The sequence below is a fragment of the Crinia signifera genome, chromosome 1, assembly GCF_055691185.1.
Source record: "Crinia signifera chromosome 1, ASM5569118v1, whole genome shotgun sequence".
In the NCBI taxonomy this organism is placed as follows: Eukaryota; Metazoa; Chordata; class Amphibia; order Anura; family Myobatrachidae; genus Crinia; species Crinia signifera.
In genome coordinates, this window is record NC_139217.1 from 429,251,872 (window position 1) to 429,261,442 (window position 9,571).

At 38.7% G+C, this 9,571-nt stretch overlaps 1 protein-coding gene across 1 annotated transcript in view; it reads left to right on the plus strand.

Moving 5' to 3' along the window:
* Nucleotides 1-8,196, plus strand: part of JMY (junction mediating and regulatory protein, p53 cofactor) — a 98,111-nt gene extending 89,915 nt beyond the window's left edge. Inside the window, exon 11 of the mRNA XM_083152285.1 lies at nt 257-8,196. The gene's annotated coding sequence lies outside the window, so the exon portion shown is untranslated. The remainder of the gene's footprint in view (nt 1-256) is intronic.
* The last annotated feature ends 1,375 nt before the right edge of the window (nt 8,197-9,571 follow it).

Consider the following 9,571-nt stretch of genomic DNA (forward strand, 5'->3'; position numbering starts at 1 on the left):
ATACTTTTTGTACTTGCTTTTTATCGCATCGCATGGCATGCGCAAGGCATGCGATGTTATTTAAGCTCAAAACGCATGGCCGTATCGGCACGTGTATGGGCACCTTTACTCCTTTATTATAGAAGACCAATATCTTTACTCATGCTTATGCCATGAAACATCAGTTCTGCTGTATTTTGAAATGATGGCGTAATTATGCAGAGAGCATTATTGTGTATATAACGTGCCATACTGTTCTTTCTCTGTGCATATACAGGTCACAAGGACCACTGGGATAGATCCATTGCAGCGGAATGGAGGGGATCATATTTATTGGTGCATGAAGAAACTGCGGACCAGGAAGCAAACACTTCTGGCACATTCACAGAAGACTTTCTAATATTAAGAAATGTCCTATAAATGGTAGCTGGGGTTGAAGCAAAAGTTATAGTTTATGCGATTCTTTCAATCGAGACTGATTATACGAGCTTTGCCCTGCTTCCAAAAGCACCTTTTTATTTACATATGTACCCTAATAATGGCCAATTTTAAAGTTTTGGTCATGTATTTTTATTTTACAGCAAATGCTTTTACATTTTGTTTGACGTTGCAGTTTACGAACGACCTCTATGACATTGATATCACTGGATGCACTGAATCCAATTCGCTTGAAGGAGGATGACTATAACTGACCTTTTACAGCAACACTATTAGACCCTGCATTGCCCAGAATAAGACCCTGCATCAATGATTCAAGTAATTCAGGAAGGACCACAGCAGAACATGGTTGTTTGGCCAAGATTAGGAGACTACCATAAATGGAATATAATCCCCATGTCTTCTGAGGATATTTGCAGGTTTACCTAAAGCAAGAGGAATGGCATTCTGTTCATTCACTTCATCCCGGCTGTACCGTTGTGGTGGAAGAACGTCTTCTGTACTCTGTAACAAATAGATCTTAGCTGCTCACCTTTGCTATAATCATAGTAATGGACTATTTGCTGTATATTTAGGCGCATTTAGTCCTTTTTACAAATTTATTTGCGTTTTTCTTATTTATGTTTGATGGCTTTTTTGTTTTTCTTTTTAATTATTTTATGCAATATATTTGGATTTACTGTCAGGGTTTCTGAAGGAAAATGGAAAACATTCTATTTGTACAATGCTCAGAAAGGCTAGTATTATTTTCTGCGTGGATGTTTTTGCTTATTTGAATCGGTTGTTTGGCATTGTGCGTGCGATGCCCGTTTTATCGGTTTCTAGTGAGGGGAAACTTTTTCTCCTAATCTTTTTATGAGCACAGAGCCACCTAATTTCTTTACACTGCCTAGTTTTCATGGGTTTTGGCAAATAAACTTCAACTCTGGCTGCTCCACTCACCTCATACAGGGGAATCACATGAACACAATGTACTTCGTTTTGATAAAACCAACAAAAGAAATAGATTTTATTAGATGCTGAAATAGTCCGACTTTGCTATCTACAGGCATAATGCTCAACCGGTTCTGGTTCTCCAGAAGTAGATCACTTGTATGGTTATAGATCAGTGACTTAAACTGCATGGGCATTGGTTGGAAACCAAATCCTCATTTACTTTTCTTGGGTGTTCCCCCATATGTAGTGGATGGATTATAATACTATTGTCCTCTACAACAAAGATATGTTTTTGTACTATTGGTTCATGCTATGAAATATTCCTTACATTTGGTATTGGAAGATAGGTAAGCAGAAAGAAAAGATGAAGATTTTAAACGTGTATAGATTTATTTTTAAATATTAGCCGCTTATGTTTTTGTTTGTTTTTTTAACATGATATCTCCAAAAACATAACCTATGCAAGCAATTCTTTCACAAGCTCATTACACTATCTTAGCACTGTGTATGCTGTGGGAACCGCACTCTTCAGCATTCATTTATCGGTCAACACTAATTTTGGATTCCTATGGTTAGAGCATAGAAATTAGATGCTCTTCAAGGATTGGTTGGCTGTTCCGTGAGCTTTTTTTGTATTATTATGTTATATGTTAGACTCCTCCTCTGTACGGCACTATGGGAGCGCTTAAGTATCTCTCCACCCAAGTTTGCATAGGGGATGTCTTCTGTTGCTGGACAAGAGTCTCTTAATGAACATTTGGTACAAATAAACATCAGAATGGCCAATTCTGGTAGATACAAAAGATTATTTTTATTTAGCAAGCTTAGACAACGCGTGCCTCTCAGTGGAACTACATATTGGAGCATACCCTTTGTCTTATGAGGGTGTGTCCCCAGGCTCCATACCAGCTGGAGAGTCACATGTTGCCTTCAGGAAATACTTTTTTTTTCTGGCCGTAATGAGGTTTTTATGAAAAAGTTAAAGGATTATTTATTTTTCTGACCATAAGAATATAACGATTTAAAACAATCACCGTTCCAGTGACTAGTTCTAAGCTGCTTCAGATAATGCATGAGAGATATCAATGTAATTATCTCTTAAAAAGAGATTTGCAAGGAAAAAAAAAGCACAACTCCAGATACTGTAAATGGAGTCCTGACTATATTTTGCTTCTATAAGTGATATTATACATTGTTTGCACATATATGTTTTAGAAATACATTTTTGGAATACTTGTGCCTTTTTAAAAAATGCCTGCAGGACCCCTCGTTCTGTTCTCTAGCACCATGGTAGAAGGTGATCTGAGGTGGAACGGTGCTGTGCAGGAAGTGACCCTTTGTCAGCAGTAATCTCCTCATCCCTGCATGTACTTCTATCTGTTCTAGGTATGTTTTCTTTGTGTAGAATCAGGAGAGGGAAAGGTAATGATACACCCCATTATTGTATATTATTTCCATTCCTCTTATCTTTTTCCTGACTGTTTCCTAAATCATACTATAGAATCCTTATGTTTATGACCAAACTCATTAAAATTCTAGGATTAGGGGACATATTCACACAGCAAAGGGAATCTGGTACAGAGATTGCCGTGTGTGGCTGGGTGGGTCCCTTTGGTGTGAGGAATAATCACTCGGATGTGCTGCTAGGTGGATGCCACTTGTCTGTAAACAGCCTGGATTGGGATTCGGCTTCTGTGTACATTGTGCAACATAAATGTGACTCCACTGCAAGTGCACAGTACAGAGTAACAGTGTACATACAGTAAGGCAGAGTGCAGGACTAGCAAAGGGTCGGGTGGGGTGGGAGGGCTTAGAGGAAGATGAGGATACAAAGAGAGTTGAGCTCACCGGGTAAAGGAGAGGAACAAAGGTGTGCTAAGTAGAAAAAGGAGTGCGAAAAAGCGGTCAGTAATTTTGGGGTTGAGGGAGATTGATGGGGCGATCTTCTTATGTAATATGATTGGATTGCTGAAATCATGAATGGAACGGTGTGCCTCAATACGTTGTATGATGATTATGGAAAAATGCAGCTGTGAAGGGGAATTTGACGCTTTCCTTGAGCTTGTTGCATCAGTAACAGTCACTACAATCATGAATTTATAAACGTGATCTATCATACGTCCGTTACAGCTCCTTGTTTAGTTACCAATTGGAAGCAAATTTAGATTGTAATATGGTTTTACTTTTGTTCGTCCTTTTATCCCATATGACAGTCACTAACTTGTAGCGGGACCTACACTAAAATTCTAACATTCCAAATGTTGCATCTGTTATAATGGGATTACCCTACTGTGGTTTATTTTTGTTTTTGCCAGCTTTTGTTAACTTTGTGTACTTACCCTGCGTCTATGACACATTCACTCACCAAGCAGTGCGTGTAGCTCACTGCTCAAATTATCACTACCTGAGAATAGGGTTTTTTAACGCTAAGAAGAAAGTGTTGTCTGTATACACATGACCAGCAAGACAACAAACTGACATGGACACCCAATGGCCGAATGTCCACCATTCCTCCCAGATTTAGCTTTGACAGCTCATATTTACCTTCAGCACACTTTGCATGGAGCTGGACAAAGTAGAGATGTGTGGCGCATTGCAGCGCACAGATGTATCATTGAGGATCATGGGCGTAATTCAGACCTGATTGTACTGCTGCGAATTGCTAGCAGACGTGCCCATGCGTATTAGGGAAGTCGTGTGTCGTCTGCTCCAACCCCCGAACAGCTTGTTTGTATGGCAGCCACCGAGTACGGCTATATACAGACTGCATACAGGGGAAAAATCATCAGTCAGCGGCTTACAAGTGGATTGGCAGCTGTTCGCAGGCCTGCAGGATTTCACTGTGGTGGGGTGGCGTATACCTAATTGCTGTGCTCTCAACATTAGCAGTTGTTTGATCAGGTCTGAATCAGGCCCCACGTGCATGTTCCAGCTATGTGATTAATGTAATGGGACCTGGCTGTACATATTGTGGTCCTGCTAGATGCGCAGCAAAGATGTAGTGGGACACATCTGCATTATTTGCAGGGCACATTGAATACAGGAGCCTTCCTAGGCTAATGGTACCAGCTGCATATCTGCACTCTGTAATGATCTTTCCCAGTGCTTACGGGTGTGATGTTGACTTTACCAAATACTTCATAGCTTTTGCAGTATATCTATGATTTTGACAGGCTATAGACACTGGATAGGCCCATATACACAGGACAATTTTAGCCCTATTTCCAAGCAAACTGTCCAGATCACTTAGAACATAGGCACGGATCGCTCCACCAGTATGTGCTCGAGTGACTGCAAAGCGCGGCCCTGTGCATTGCTCTTGATTGCATGTAGTCAAAATCTATTCAGATCGCCAGTGATCTCACTGGTGAGAACACATCACTGGTACATAGCATGTGTGTCAGGAATGTGTGCTGAGTGATCTGTGCTAAACGACATCGCTCAGCACTGGGGTGAAGTTACCCCTTGTATATATGGGCCTTAAGATATCGTTAGGTATTAGTGTGCACAAGCGGAAGTTGCTTACACATACTTACAGCTGTTTGGGACTGGAGTTGGTTTTTCCCTCTGTCAACGTTTTGGCCTCTGGAGAATCCTTTTCTCCTGCACATCCTGTTAATACTTTTGACGAGCTTTGTTTTTTTTTTTTTGTTTCTGTTAGGAACTAAGTTTATGTGGCCAGTTTTATACATTATAACACTATGACCCAATCCTTTAGATCGTTTTTCTAAAGCTGAGTACACATTAGATGATTACTGCACATAATATGCATGATAACTAGATCGAAAATTATATTTCCGTGCATATTGTCTATAGCGTTAAAGATGCAGGTTCCTGAAGGCCATTCACTAACCTCCTCTGTCGTCTGTACATGCCGCAAAATCCTCGATTTTCTTCGACCGCATGCTCCTGAATGTGGAAATTGTTGACAACATCACATCGTTTGCAATGTCACCTAATGTGTACCCAGCATAACTCCTCATACTTAGTTTAGTGTTGCTTTATCTGTTTAATTGTGCTTTATTGCCAGAGTAATTTAAAAATGTGTTTCTATAGCGATTTTTCATTCAGATGCCGATTACAGTACATCAGCAAGAACAGCTAGGTCAAGCTCGTGTTTTGGGAATAAATGATCAGTTCAAAAGAGAAGCAGATCTTTGATGGTGTAGACCTGTTCTTTAATTCATGTCCTAATATGATTGCGTTCACTTGTAAAAGGTGATTAACTTGTCACCCAGTTTTCCAGTCCTACATTAAAGCACTTCCTTTCCTGCTCATAGAATCCTGACCGTAGAGACTTGTGTTCTAGTTGAATGTTTCGATCACAAATACGGGCAAACTGATGAACTTTGGTCTGCAAATTAATTAGAAGAAAGATTTTTTTTTTTGTATTGTTAATTAAAGCAATACACACTTGGTATTATTTAGATATTAATAGTAATTACTACGGCCATTCTCTATTCCTATATAGCTTATTTTACATGTTTTCTTCATTGTAGTTCTAAGGAGCTGATTTTCTAGAATTCTGCGCCGCAATATTGAGACCATCAGTAACACCACCAGCTGTTTGTAAGTCCTTGCTTGTTATAGCTGTACAAATAGCACTTTATCTAATCTATACTTTGCCATATTGGGCTAATTTCCATTTTTGGGGGCATTTCACCTTTTATTTTGATGACAGACCGGTTTAGCCTTCCAACTCCAATATCGCCGGGTCATTGACTTGACTTTCCTTTCTAGCGCTCACGTTTAAACTCAAAAAGCACCTACAATTTATTTGTTCCAGTTAATTGTTTTAGATATTTTTTAAGGCATTTTGATTGCCGGGATGTTGGCCAGTAGCTGTTTTGGGGGCCCGGAGGAAGCCATGCTTAAGTACTGGATTTCAATTTTGTGCAGTGCAACAAAAAGTTTGCGCTTTATGCAAGAAAATTAGAAAAAATGGATTTTATCCCAACTTATCGGAACATCAAATTGCGGTCCATCTAGTGCGTATGTCCCACGGGTCGAATGTAATATTTTGGTAGTCAAACAAGGCACGGCCATCCAGAAACTATTATGTGAAACCCGTTGTTCTTTACATTGGATATGTGTACCACCAATTTGCTTATTTCCCAGGGCACAGAGTATGTACACACACATATATATATATATATATATTGAATCTTTATTTTAAATTTGACGAAAGGATTTTTACCTATTAGGTAGGCACATTTTATTGCATCACAAACTGACGCTGCACATATAATACACTCTGACCGCTTTTCAAATGTTGTGTTTTTGTTTTTTTCTGTTTGTAATCTCAACTTTGGTTATTGCACTTTAACCCGTGTACTATGTAAGGAAACTATAGTTAATCCTTTTAAAATGTACCCTACCCTTCAAAAGCAAATGACATGTTCTGCTTCTACGCTGTCTATGGAAGAAAGCATTCCTTAAGGCAAAGGGCCTCTCCTGATAATACCAAATTTGTATTAACAATGTCTTGCTGTTCCATTTGGTAGAGGTTGTGCGTATAATTAATATGTATACTATGTGCTACAGGTGTTAAGAGTTTCGTTTTATCTTTTACACAATGGTTTATTACAGCGGTGCTTCATACCAGAGTTTTTTCAACCTTCTTGTATAATGTTGCCTCTTCTGATGGCAAGTGTTTACAGAGTGCCCCCTCTTGTGTGTCCGCTTGTGTAAATGTTTGCCAGGTAATCCTTTGTCATTAAATATATAGAAGACTACCCATTATATTACTGCTTTGATATTTTTTAAATTACTTCTATAGTAAACTGATATTTTTAGTGTGTACTCCTTTTTTTCTTTTATAAATACCTCCTTGACGTATCACTGTGGGTACACATACACCACAGCTTGAGAAGCTTAGTTTGTTATTTTTTAATCTTTCTCCGGCTTTTTAAATTCATCCCATGTATGTCTGTACCAGTCCCTGTATATAGCTCTATACAATAGATATTAAGGTCAATCTAAAACAAGCTTGTCTTGCTAATGTGTAAAACTGACATTAGCCACTAACACTGACATTTGCTAGACCTTTGACAATAGCCATATGTTGTTAATATTGCCTAGGTTACTGTGACTTTCCCACATGTCCCGTAAATCTGCTACTGATGCGGCGAATGTTAGGTTGGTCTCTTATCCGCATGAACCAAAGCCTGCTTGGCAATCTAATCGCTCTGTTGTCTGTACAGTTCACCCATTAGATTCATTACTGTTAGCCACTTACATTAGTTTCTTCATGTTTTGTCTGACTGGGTTGCATATATGACTGCTTTGAATGCACTATTTGTACGGCTGAAGACAAGAAAGAAACAGATTAAGTTCTGGGTCTGCATGAAGCCTGTGCCTACTGCGCCCTCTGATTAGATGTACATTTTCTCTGCTCAACAGCTTAAAAATGCAAGTTTTTAAATCAGCATTGCAAGTTTATTTTTGTATAAGCAGTGCAATGGCACAAAACGTAGCATTCTTTTGGATGCCCATGCCTATTTCTGGTAAACATTCATTTATTTTATTCGGTGAGCCGTCTTGTACAGTCCTGAGCTAAACGGACTTTTCTGTATGTTTGGAAAATAGTCTCTGGATAATGCAAACTACTCTTGCAGTAGTGTTGGGAAGCAAATACTAGCACACTGCTCTTCAACAAGACAAAATCACTTTTTAAAGAATTTTTTTTTTTCAAATGCACATTGTATTATAAATTTGCAATGCAGAAAATACCATCAAATGTGTAATTAATCTAAAGTATTTATTAAGTGATGAAAGTATAATTTTTTTTAAAACAAACGTTTATATATAGCAATACTATGAAATAAATATATCTGATTTGCGTTTCTGCCTCATTTACTTTCTAATTAGTTCAACCTCTAATTTTTTTGTTGCTTTTTTTTTTGACCCCTACCTGTTTTGTTTTGTTTTTTACTATGGTGTGTTGAAATTATTTGTTCTTAAATCACGTTTCTCATATTAAATGTAATGGCATATTCACAGTTTTGGTGCTTAAATCTATTACTTTTCTTGAATAAAGGTTATTTATTTCAACCAAATGTGATTTCTGATCTCTTTGTTAACCACCAACTATACATTCTGTGATGTAGGGTGGGTGGCTTGGTGAGCAAGGGAAGCAAACGTGCTGTGAAAGTGCTCCTTCCTGGTGTCTTCCCCTTTACCAATATCAAGGTCAATCTGAATACCACACTCGCTCCAATTACCCTGCCCTGTGGTCGTGTCGGGGGTTGTATGGTCTGCGGAGCTGGGGAACTGCGGACTACTGTCCCTGCTGTTTACAACCTACTCACCCCCTACCAGTTGGGGCCTCACTTGGAGTCCTGATGGCCTGAGGAACCCTCTGCTTGTGACGGCCATTTTTGCATCTTTTTTAACGATATCTTAGATGGTGTGTCTTGTATTGGCCACAACCCAAGCTGACATAGTGGTAATTCCCAAACCAGACAAGGACCCAACCCATTGTCTAAATTATAGACCAATTTAGCTGCTGAACGTTGATCTGAAGGTCTATGCAAAATCTTAGCTTTTCGCATATCTTGGATAGGCAGCATAAATTCATTAAAGATGTATGTATTTCCTCAGCTTCTATATTCCAAATCTTATCGATTTAATATCCTTTCTTGATTCGTCAAATTTTTACAATTTCAATCTTCATAATTTGTTTGAGCTCATTAATGACCACGTATTAAATTATTGCTTACAGCACTCCTCCTGAGATGGCGGCCTGGGTATCTCTAACTTTTGGAAATATTGCTGTGTGGCTTGGCTCTCCCATTGTGTACAATGGAATTCTATTGATGCAGTGAAGGTCTGGGTCAGTGTTGAGGCTGAGGAGCTGAATTTATCAACACTTTCTTCTCTCTTTTGGCTGGCCAGAACTCACCGTCCCCAAAATGTTTTGCTTTCTGCAGATTAGGCGCTATCACTTTAGGATTAAATCAGTGCTAACTGTAGTCTATATGCTGGAAGTAATCCTCAACCATGTCTTAATTTTTAGGATATTCCCTTGCTTAATGAAGAATCTGCTTCTAAACGATACCATCATGACCTGGCATGGGAATCTGATCTGGGAATCATCATAGACCAAAAATAATGGTCAGAAATTTGACAAAATGCCTCCTTTTAGTTCAGTTTGTGTTCAAATAAAATAAATTGTATATTAAATTATACACCGTTGGCATTTTGTTCCCTCTTTTTT